This window comes from Rousettus aegyptiacus, unplaced genomic scaffold, assembly GCF_014176215.1.
Source record: "Rousettus aegyptiacus isolate mRouAeg1 unplaced genomic scaffold, mRouAeg1.p scaffold_m13_p_8, whole genome shotgun sequence".
In the NCBI taxonomy this organism is placed as follows: domain Eukaryota; kingdom Metazoa; phylum Chordata; class Mammalia; order Chiroptera; family Pteropodidae; genus Rousettus; species Rousettus aegyptiacus.
Genome location: NW_023416311.1, coordinates 20,676,451 through 20,687,940, shown reverse-complemented (window position 1 = coordinate 20,687,940; position 11,490 = coordinate 20,676,451).

Below are 11,490 nucleotides of genomic sequence, written 5' to 3'. Positions count from 1 at the left end.
GTAACCACTAGTCTATAGTTCATCTCCATGAATCTCTGTTTGTTTGTCCTGCTCATTTGTTGCTTTTAGATTTATATCCCACATATAAGTGATATCATGTGGTTTTCAACTTTTTCTGTCTGGCTTATTTCGCTTAGCATGATTATCTAGCGGTCCATCCATGTTGTCGCAAATGGCAGTATTTCATTTCTTCTTATGGCTGAGTAATATTCCATTGTATATATGTACCACAGCTTCTTTATCCAATCATCTATTGTAGGGTACTTCAGTTGCTTCTATGTCCTGGCCACTGTGAATAATGCTGCTATGAACATTGGTGTGCAAATATCTTTGCAACAGGGTTTTCAAGTCTTTAGGATAAATACCCAGTAGAGGGATTGTTAGATCATATGGTAAATCAATTCTTAGTTTTTTTGAGGAACCTCCATACTGTTTCCATAGTGACTGTACCTATTGGCAGTCCCACCAGCAGTGTATGAGGGTTCCTATTTCTCTGCATCCTCTCTAACATTTGTTATTACTTGTCCTGTTGATTATAGCCATTCTAACAGGGTGAGATGGTGTCTCATTGTGGTTTTGATTTTCATTTCCCTAAGAGCTAGCGATGTTGAGCATCTTTGCATATACTTGTTGGCCACTTGTATGTCCTCTGGGGAGAAGTGTCTGTTCAGGTCCACCACCACCCATTTTTTGATCAGATCATTTGTATTTTGATGCTATTGAGTTGTATGAGTTCTTTGTAAATTTTGGGTGTTAGCCCTTATTGGAGGTGTTGCTTACAAATATATTTTCCCATTCGGATGGTTGTCTCTTTACCTTGTTGATGGTTTTTTTTTTTTTTTTTTTTTTTTTTTTTTTTTTTTTGCTGAAAGCTTTTTAGCAGAAGCTTTTTAGTTTGATGTAGTCCCATTCATTTATTTTTGTGTTTACTTCTCTTGCCTTTGAGGTGGAAATCATAAAATCCTCTTTAAGTCTAAGGTCCTTGAGTTTAGTTCCTATGTTTTCCTCTATGCATTTTATTGTTTCAGGTCTTATATTCAGGTCCTTAATCCATTTTGAGTTACTTTGGTGTGTGGTGATAGCTCTAGTTTTGTTATTTTGCAGGTGGCTTTCTAGTTTTCCCAGAAACATTTATTGAAGAGGCTCTCCTTTCTCCACTGTATGTTTTTGGCTTTTTTGTCAAAAATTATTTGCACATATAAATGTGGGTTTACTTCTGGACTCTCGATTCTGTTCCACTGGTCTGTAAGTCAGTTTTACTGTCAATAGCTTGCTGTTTTGATTATTGTCACTTTGTACTATAATTTGAAGTCGGGCAGAGTGATGCCTTCAGACTCGTTCTTTTTTTCTCGGGATGGCTTAGGCAATTCAGGGCTTTCTGTGCTTCTGCATAAATCTGATAATTTTTTGTTTTACTTCTTTAATTTTGATGGGGATTGCATTAAATCTATATAATGCTTTAGGTAATATAATCATTTTAACTATGTGATTCTTCTAATCCAAGAACACAGAATATCTTTTCATTTCTTTGTATCTTCTATTTCTTTTAATAGGGTCTTGTAGTTTTCATTATATAGGTCCTTCACATGTGTTGTTAAATTTATTCCTAGGTATTTTATTCTTTTTGTTCAATTGCGAAGGGAATTATTTTTTCCACCTTCTTTTCTGACACTTCATTATTAGAGTATAGGAATGCTATGGATTTTTGAAAGTCGATTTTGTATTCAGAAACTTTACTGTATCTGCTTATTGTTTCTAGTAGTGTTCTTGTGGCATCCTTAGGATTTTCTATATAAAGAATCATGTCATCTGCAAATAGGGACAATTTGACTTCTTTGTTTCCTATATGGATGCCGTTTATATCTTTCTCTTGTCTGATTCCACTTGCTAGGACCTCCAATGTTATATTGAATAACAGTGGTGATAGTGGACAGCCTTGCCTTGTTCCTGATGTTAGAGGGTATGTTTTTAGTTTTTCACCATTAAGTATAATGTTGGCTGAGGGTTTGTCATAGATGGCCTTTATTATGTTAAAGTACTTTCCTTCTATACTGATTTTGTAAAGTGTTTTGATCATAAATGGATGCTGTATCTTGTCGAAGGCTTTTTCTGAATCTACTGATATGATCATACGATTCTTATTTGTTAATTTGTTTCTGTGCTATATCACATTAATCTATTTGCACATGGTAACCATCTATGTGCCCCTGGGATGAAGCACACTTGATTGTGGTGTATAATCTTTTTAATATGTTGCTGTATCCGGTTTCCTAGTATCTTATTTAGGATTTTTGCGTCTGTGTTGATGAGAGATGTTGGTCTGTACTTATCTGTTTTTGTGTTATCCTTACCAGGTTTTGGTATCAGAGCAATATTGGCCTCATAAAATGAGTTGAGAAGTATTACCTCCTCTTCAAATTTCTGGAAGAGTTTGAGGAGAATAGGTATTAAATCTTCTTTGAATGTTTGGTAGAATTCACTGGTGAAACCATCGGTCCTGGACTTTTACTTTCTGGTAGGATTTGGTGATTGTTTCAATTTCCATACTGCTGATCGGTCTATTTCGATTTTTCAGATCTTGATTCAGTCTAGGAAGGTTGAATTTTTCTAAGTACTGGTCCATTTCTTCTAGGTTATTTAATTTGTTGTTATGTACTTTTTCATAGTATTCTTGTATGATCCTTTGTATTTCTGCGATGTCAGTCGTAATTTCTCCTTTTCATCCCTGATTTTGTTTCCTTGTGTGCGTTCTCTTTTTTCTTTAGTGAGTCTAGCCAGGAGTTTTTCAATTTTATTAACCTTCTCAAAGAACCAGCTCCTTGTTGCATTTACTTTTTCTATTTTTCTTTTGTTTTCAGTCTCATTTATTTCTGCTCTAATTTTGATGATTTCTTTCCTTCTGCTGACTTTAGGCTTCATTTGTTCTTCCTTTTCTAGTTTTTTAAGATGAGGTGTTAGGTTGTTTATTTGGGTTCGTTCTTGCTTTTGGATGTAGGCCTATAATGATATGAACTTTCCTCTTATGACCACTTTTGCCTGTCCCAAAAGTTTTGATATGTTGTAATATCATTATCACTTGTTTCTATGTATCTCTAGATCTCTGTTTTCATTTCTTCTCTGGCCCAGTTATTCTTCAGTAGCATGTTGTTTAATCTCCATGCATTTGTGGTTCTTCCTGATTTCTTTCTGCAGTTGATCTCTGGTTTCAAAGCATTAGGATCAGAGAATATAGTTGGCATGATTTCAACCCTCTTATATTTGTCGAGGCTATCTCTGTGTCCCAGTATGTGGTCGATTCTTGAGAATGTTCCATGTGTACTAGAGAAGAATGTATAAGCAGCTGTTTTGGGATGGAAAGCTCTGTAAATGTCAATTATGTCCAGTTGGTCTAATGCGTCATTCAAGGACGTTATTTATTAATATTCTGTTTGTATGATCTGTCCATATCAGACAGTGGAGTATTTAGGTCCCCTACTACGATGGCGTCTTGGTCCGTTTCTCCCTTTAGTTCTGCTGGTAATTGCTTTACATATTTTGGGGTTCTGTGATTGGGAGCATAGATATTAATGAGTGTTATGTCTTCTTGGTGCATGATTCACTTTATCATTATGAAGTGTCCCTCAGTATCTTTCTTAACCTTTTCTATTTTGAAGTCTGTTTCGTCTGAGGTTAGTACTGTTACTCCCACTTTTCTCTGAATGCATTCACTTGAAATCTCATTTTTCACCCTTTCACTTTGAGTGTATATATGTTTTTGGAGCTTAGATGTGTGTCCTAGAGGCAGCGTATGATTGGGTTTTGTTTTTTGATCCATTCTGCAACTCTGTGCCTTTTTGTTGGTGAGTTCAGTCCATTTACATTTAGGGCGATTATTGAAATGTGAGGTCTTCTTATAGCCATTTCATCTTTTGCTTTCTGGTAGCTCATTGTTTCCATTGCTTCTTTGTCCATGTGTTTCTGTTTTCTTTCCTTTGGTTGGCTTTTGTGAGTTTTGCCTCTGGTTCTTCTTGCTTTATGTTATATGTTTCAGTTCTGAATCTTTAATGTGTGGTTACCATTACGAATATGTAAAGGATAGTTATATATTATACACACACACACATACACACACACATACTCGTCCATTTTCTTCTGCGCGAGCCTTACCTCCTTTGTGCTTTGCGAATTTGGATCTTTGAACCCTCCTCTTTTCAGTCATTGTTGTCTCAGTTTGTCCCTATGTATGCTGAACATTCATTACTATCTTGTTATAACAATTCACTACTTATTATTATATAAGCCATAATAAGGGTTGCACTCCTCTGCTTCTATTTGCCTGAGAGTCACTTTACACCTAATTATGTCTTTTTGTTGTTGTTGTTGTTATTTTGTTTTAGGTGAGCTGCCCCTTTCAGTGTTTCCTGTAATGCAGGCCTCGTAGTGGAGAATTCCCTCAATTTTTGTGTGTCTGGAAAGGTCTTGATTTCACCTTCATATCTAAAGGAGAGCTTCGCTGGATTCATTATTCTAGGCTGGTAGTTCCTTTCACTTAATAGTTTAAATATTCGGTTCCATTCCTTTCTGGCTTGTAAGTAGGGTCTGTGCTGAGAAATCCAATGATAATCTAATGGGTTTTCCTTTATATGTTACCGTTTTCTTCTCCCTGGCTGCCTTGAGAATTCTATCTTTGTCATTGATTTTTGATAATTTTAATACAATGTGTCTTGGTGAAGGCCTTTTTGGGTTGAGATAATTGGGTGTTCTGTTGACTTCTTGAATTCCAAGCTCCAGCCCATTCCTTAGATTTGGGAAGTTCTCATCAACTCTCTGTCTTTAAATGCTTTCTAATCCCTTCTCCTTATCTTCCCCTTCGAGAGTGCCCATTATTCTTATATCTCATCTCCTGATGGTATCAGCTAGTTCTTGTATTTCTCTTTCATTATTTTTTGTTCTTCGGTTTCTCTCTTCTTCCTGAAATTATTGATATGATTTGTTTTGGATCTCATTGAGCTTTTTCAGAAGTACCATCCTGAAGTCTCTGTCATTGAAGTCACACATTTCTATGTCTGTAAGCTTATTTTCTGGAGATTAGTTTCTTTCTTTCTGAGATGCCTTGTCACCTTGGTTGTTCATGGTGTTTAATGGACTATTTCTCTGCCTTGGCGGTAATGGAAGTGTATTCTGTTGTTTTCCCAGAAAGAAGATTTATTAAATAACAGTCTCTCTTTCGCCTGCTGCAAAGAAGGCGCTCTTCTTTTGGTTTCCAGTAGGTGGCATCTAAGCCTCTTGGAATCCTAGCAGTTTCAACAGCTTTAGCTCAGATTCCCCTGGGGCTCCTAGGTGATAGATGTTGGAGGATATGGGGGCAAGAGTCCCCTGGGTTGGGCGTTGGGGGGTGCAACTCAGCCCTTGTTTTGCAGCCTCCTCCAACAAAAATCAACTGTTGTTCCTCTGCAGTCCCGCCCACTTCTCCGCTTTTTGCCCTGATGATTGGGCCCTCTGGTGGGCGGAGTACAAGCCCCAGCGCTTCCAGGCAGGATGGTTCAGGAAAGTCACTGTGCCTTTATTGCTCTCCCTCCTCCTACATGGAGCGCTGGTGGCTAGAGAGACATTTTCTTTATTACTCCTAGTCCACCGTCCGACACCCGGGGTTCTGACCCGTGATAGCTCTTATGCACAGATCCCACGCTCAGACGTGCTGGTGTGCAGTTGAGTGTTTTTAGTTGAGTTTTAGATGTTCAACTTATTATTGTTTCAAGGGTGGAGATCTAGGGTCGTTTCTCACTCCACTGTTTCCGTTGAGTCCCTCTTTTTCTATGCTTCTATCTATTTGTATCTTTATTTTCTTTCTTCAGTTTATTTATTGGTTTTGAGCTGTATGAGTTCTTTAAATATTTTGGATATTAATCCCATATCAGATGTATCACTGGCAAATATCTTCTCCCATTCTATAGATTGTCTTTTCATTTTGTTGATGGTTTGCTTTGCTGTTCAAAACTCTTTTAGTTTGTTGTAGTTTTATGTTAATTTTTCCTCTGTTTCCCTTGCCCAAGGTGATACATCAGAAAAATATTACTAAGAGCTATAATGAAGAGTTTACTGCTTATGTTTTCTTCTAGGAGTTTTATGGTTTTGGGTTTACATATAAGTCTTTAATCAATTTTGAGTTTATTCTTGTGTATGGTGTAAGATGGGAGGTGTCCAATTTCAAATTTTTTTTTTGCATATATCTGTCCAGTTTCACATGTATCTGTCCAGTTTTTTGAAGAGACTGTCCTTACTTCATTGTATATTCTTGTCGCCTTTGTCATAGATTAAATGACCATATAGGCATGGATTTATTTCTGGATTCTTTATTCTGTTTCATTAATCTATATGTCTGTTTTTATGCTAATACCATGCTGTTTTGTTTACTGTAGACTTGTAGTATAGTTTGATAACAGGTCACTTGATAACTCCAACTTTGTTCTTTCTCTAGATATTCATGGCTATTGGGATCTTTTATAGTTCCATATAAATTTTAGAATTATTTGTTCTAGGACTGTAAAAAAAATGCCATTGGTATTTTGATAGGGATTACATTGAATCTATAGATCAATTTGGGTAGTACAGGCATTTTAACAATGTTAATTCTTTTTATCTATGGGCACGGTACATGCTTCTATTTATTTGTATCTTTATTTTCTTTCTTCAATGACATAATTTTCTGTGCACTGGTCTTTTATTTCTTTGGTTAAATTTATTCCTAGTTATTTCTTCAATACAATTATAAATAAGATTATTTTTGTTAATTTCTCTTTCTTATAGTTTATTTTTTGTGTATAAAACTGCAACAAATTTCTGAATATTAATTTTGTATCCTGCTACTTTAGTAATTCATTTATTAGTTCTAACAGTTTTTTGATTGAAGCTTTAGGGTTCTCTATATATAGCATCACGTCATCTGGAAATAACAGTTTCATTTCTTCCTTTTTAATTTGGATGCCTTTTATTACTTTTTTCCTAGTCTGATTGCTGTGGCTAAGACTTCCAATACTATATTGAATAAAAGTAGTGAAAGTGGACATCCTTGTCTTGTTCCTGATTTTAAGGAAAATGCTTTTAGCTTTTCTCCACTGAGTATTTTGTTAATTATGGGTTTGTCATATATGGCCATCATTATGTTGAGGTATGTTTCCCCTATTCCTACTTTTTTTTTAGAATTTTCATCATAAATGGATGCTATATTTTTCCACATCCTTTTTCTGTATCCATTGATATAATCATATGATTTTTATCTTTCAATTTGTTAATGTAATGTATCACATTAATTAATTTGTTGGTATTGTACCAAACTTGCATCTCAGTAATAAACCCAACTCAATCATAATGTATGACCTTTTAATGTATTACTAAATTTGATTTGCTACTATTTTGTTGAGGATATTTGCATCTATGTTCATCAGGGATATTGGCCTATAATTTACCTTTTTTTGTAACATCTTTGTCTGGTTTTGAAATCAAGGTAATGGTGGCCTTGTAAAATGAGGTTGGGGACCTTTCTGCTCTTGAATCTTTTGGAATAGTTTGAGAAGAATATGTGTTAATTCTTTGTTGAATTTTTAATAAAATTTACCTATGAAACCATCTGGCCCAAGACTTCTGTTTGTTTGGAGTTTTTTGATTACTCGTTCAATTTTGTTAGTATTAATCGATTGGTTCAGATTTTGTTTTTTCTTGATTCAATCTTGGAAGATTATATGTTTTTAGGAATTTATTCATGTCTTCCAGATTGTCAAATTTGTTGGCAATTAATTGCTTGTAGTATTTTCTCATAATCCTTTGTATTTCTGTGGAGTTAATTGTCGCTTCTCTTTCATTTCTGATTTTATTTATTTGGGTCCTCTCCCTTTTTTTCTTGATTAGTTAAAGGTTTACCAATTTTGTTTATGTCTTCAAAGAACCAGGTCTTGGTTTTGTAGATCTTTTGTATTATGTTTTTAGATTCTGTTTCATTTATTTCCACTGTTATTTTTATTATTCCCTTGCTTCTACGCATTTTGAGCCTGCTTAGTATGCTGTTCTTTTTCTTGTTTCTTTAAGTATAAAGTTAGATAATTTATTTGAGTTTTTTTTTTTTCTTGACATAGGCCTGTATTGCTACGAATTTCTCTCTTAGGACCGCTTTTACTGTGTCCTATAGAGTTTTGGGTCATTGTGTTTTCATTTCGATTTATATGAAGTATGTTTTGATTTCTTCCTTGATCTCCTTGTTAACCTATTCTTTGTTTAGTAACATGTTATTTAGCCTCAGTGTGTTTGTGTGTTTTTCAGTTTTTTTTTCTCTTGTATTTGATTTCTAGTTTTATACCATCATGGTAGGAGAAGATGCTTGATATGCTTTCATCTTCTTAAATTTACTGAGGCTCGTTTTTGTGGCCTAACGCAGCTGTCCTGAAAAATGTTCCATGTGCACTTGAGAATTATGTATATTCTGTCCTTTGGGGTGAAACCCTCTAAAATATCAATTAAATCCATCTAGTCTAGTGTGTCATTTAAGGCTGCAATTTCTTTTTTGATTTTCTATCTGGAAGATCTATCCATTGGTGTCAACAGGATGTTAAAGTGCCCTACTATGACTGTATTACTGTCAAGCTTTCTCTTTATGTTGGTCAATATTTGCTTTTTATGTTTAGGTATATACATATTTACAAGGGTTATATCCTCTTGTTGGATTAATCTCTTTATTGCTATGTCCTATTGAAATGTCCCTTTTTGTCTCTTATTATAGCCTTTGTTTTTAAAGTCTGTTTTGTCTGATATAAATATTGCTACCCAAGTGTTTTCTTTTTTCTTTTCATTTCAGTTTGAAGTGGGTCTTTTTTAGACAGTATATGTATGGGTCTTGTTTTCTTATTCATTGAGCTACATTTCATCTTTGGATTTGAGCATTTAATGCATTTACATTTAAAATAGTTACTGATAGGTACATAGTTATTGCTATTTTCTTATTGACATTTATGTTCTTTTCTTTTTCTTCTCCTTCTCCTTCTTGAAGACGTTGAACATTTCTTGTAGTATTGGGTGGTGGTGATTAATTGCTTTAGTTTTTTCCTGTCTGCAAAACACTTCATCTCACCTTCAATTTTAAATGCTAGCCTTGCTCAGTAGAGTAGTCTTGGTGGTAGATTTTAATTTTTCAACACCAGGAATATTTCATGCCAATCCCTTCTGCAAAGTTTTTGTTCAGAAACAAGCTGACAGTCTTATGGAAGCTCACTTGTAGGTAACTAGCTGCCTTTTTCTTGCTGAGATTCTTTGTCTTTAACCTTTGCCAATTTAATTATGTTGTGTCTTGATGTGGGTCTGTTTGGGTTCATCTTATTTGGGAATCTCTGCAATTCCTGGACTGTATATCTATTTCATTTACCAGGTTAGGTGATTATTTCAGTCATTATTTCCTCAAATAGGTACTCAATCCCTTGCCTTTTCTGTTCTCCTTGTGTTACTTCTCTGATGCAAATGTTGGTATGCTTCATGCTATCTTAGAGGTCCCTTAAATTTTCCTCTTTTTAAAAAAATTCTTTTTTCTATTTACTGTTCTGATTGGATCTTTTCGGTTACCTTGTCTTCCAAATTGCTGATTCGGTCTTCTGCTTCATTTAATCTACTGTTGATTCCTTCTAGTGTATTTTTCATTTTAGTTATTGTGTTCTTCATTTCTGACTGGTTCTTTTTTAAGGGTTCTGTGTCTTTTTTATGCTTATTATCTCTTTGTTGAAGTTCTCACTGAGATCATCTCTTCTTCCACTAAGTTCATTGAGCATCCTTAAACCAGTGTTTTGAACTTTGTATCTGATAGGTTGCTTGCCTCCATCTCATTTTGTTCTTTTTCTGGTGACTTCTCCTATTCTTTCATTTAGGACATATTTCTGTTTTCTCATTTTGGCTGCCTGTGTTCATTTCTATGTATTAGGTAGATCTCCCAGTCTTAGCCAGGTGGGCTTATGTAGTAGGTGTCCTTTGTGACCTAGGAGTGCACTCTCCCTGATTACCTATGACACATGCTCCAGGAGTGTTCCTTGTGTGGTTTATGTGTGCCTTCCTGTTGTAGTTGACCCAGAATGGTGTTGGACATCAGTGGGTGGTATTGACTCTGGCTAATTGTGAGGACTAGCCACACCCACTGTATATGAGCTGCTCTGTGGGCTGAGCCCACCAAGTTGGTTTTGCCTTAGCAGGCTTCTTTGCCTGTTGTAACCATCCTTTGGATGTGCTATTTGTGGGGCTAATCAAGGGGTGCTCTGTTGAGGTCATATCATAGACTCCAGGTGTTTTGGTTCTAGAGCCCCTGAAAGGGGTTCCCATGTAGGCCACTACCTATTTCTGGCCTTGGGCTACCTCGTAGGAGCTATAAAGTTTTTTTGTGTTTGTTTACCCTCTGTGCTGACCTGGAGGTACGTGGGAGAGTTCATGCAGTGAACCAGGACAGGCTGCCACCAGCACTGGGTTTGGGGCAGCTGAGTGCCCCAAGGTCTAGGCTGCCTAATAGCTGCCCGTAAAGTTCAGCAACTGAATAAGCAAGCGGTACGTGAGTTGGGTGAGGAAGGGTTCCAGGGAGTCACCCAGGTGGGGAAAATTGTGTTCCCCAGGTTAGTGCTGATGCAGATTTGGTGCCGGTGCTGAGCTGATGGCTTCTTGCAAACACCTCAGATTATACTGAGGCCGGTCACTGCTTACCTTGGGCCTGTAGACCCCTGAGATTTTTCAAGAAACACTGTAGCTTGTGCTGGAATGGGTTACTCCCAGAAAAAGTGTCTCCTGAGGTTCCTGAGCCGAGACTTTTGATTGCTATTGAAGCACTCTCCTGCTGAGAGAGCAGGATGGAGCTAGTTTTCCAGTCAGAAAATTGCCACCAGCAATTTGTGACTTGGGTGGGAGGTGTCTCAGGGAGTCATTGAGGTGGACTGAGCAGAGCTCACCATGCCAATGCAGAGTCAGATCTAGCTGCATGGGTAAAGGGCTCAACACAGGCAAGATTACCCTCCTTTCCTGTAGGCTATACAGGAGGAGAACTCAACATAGGCATAATGGTGACTGTCTCTCTACAGTCTCGCCCTGAAGCAACAGAACTCAGTCTTTCCTTGTTTTGTCTGTGGCACCTTCCAAGCTGCTACCTGTTCACTGGAGCCCAGAGTGAGTGCTTGCAAACTAATGAGTCTGTGTGTGGGCCCTTTAAGGCAGGGTCTCCACATCCCAGGCTGTGGATTGGTACTGGCCCATGACCTGTTAGGAACGGGGCTGCACAACAAGAGGTGATTGGTGGGCAAGCAAAGCTTCATGTCTATTTGCAGCTGCTTCTCAGTGGTGGCATCACTGCCTCCGCTCCACCTCAGATCAAGCATTAGATCCTTATAGGAGCACTGCTCCCTGGTGCCAAAAAGGTTGGAAACCGTTTCTCTGCTTCATCCACTCTCGATTCCCTTTAATGTACTCTTCATTTCAGATATTGTAGTCATTTCTGACTGGTTC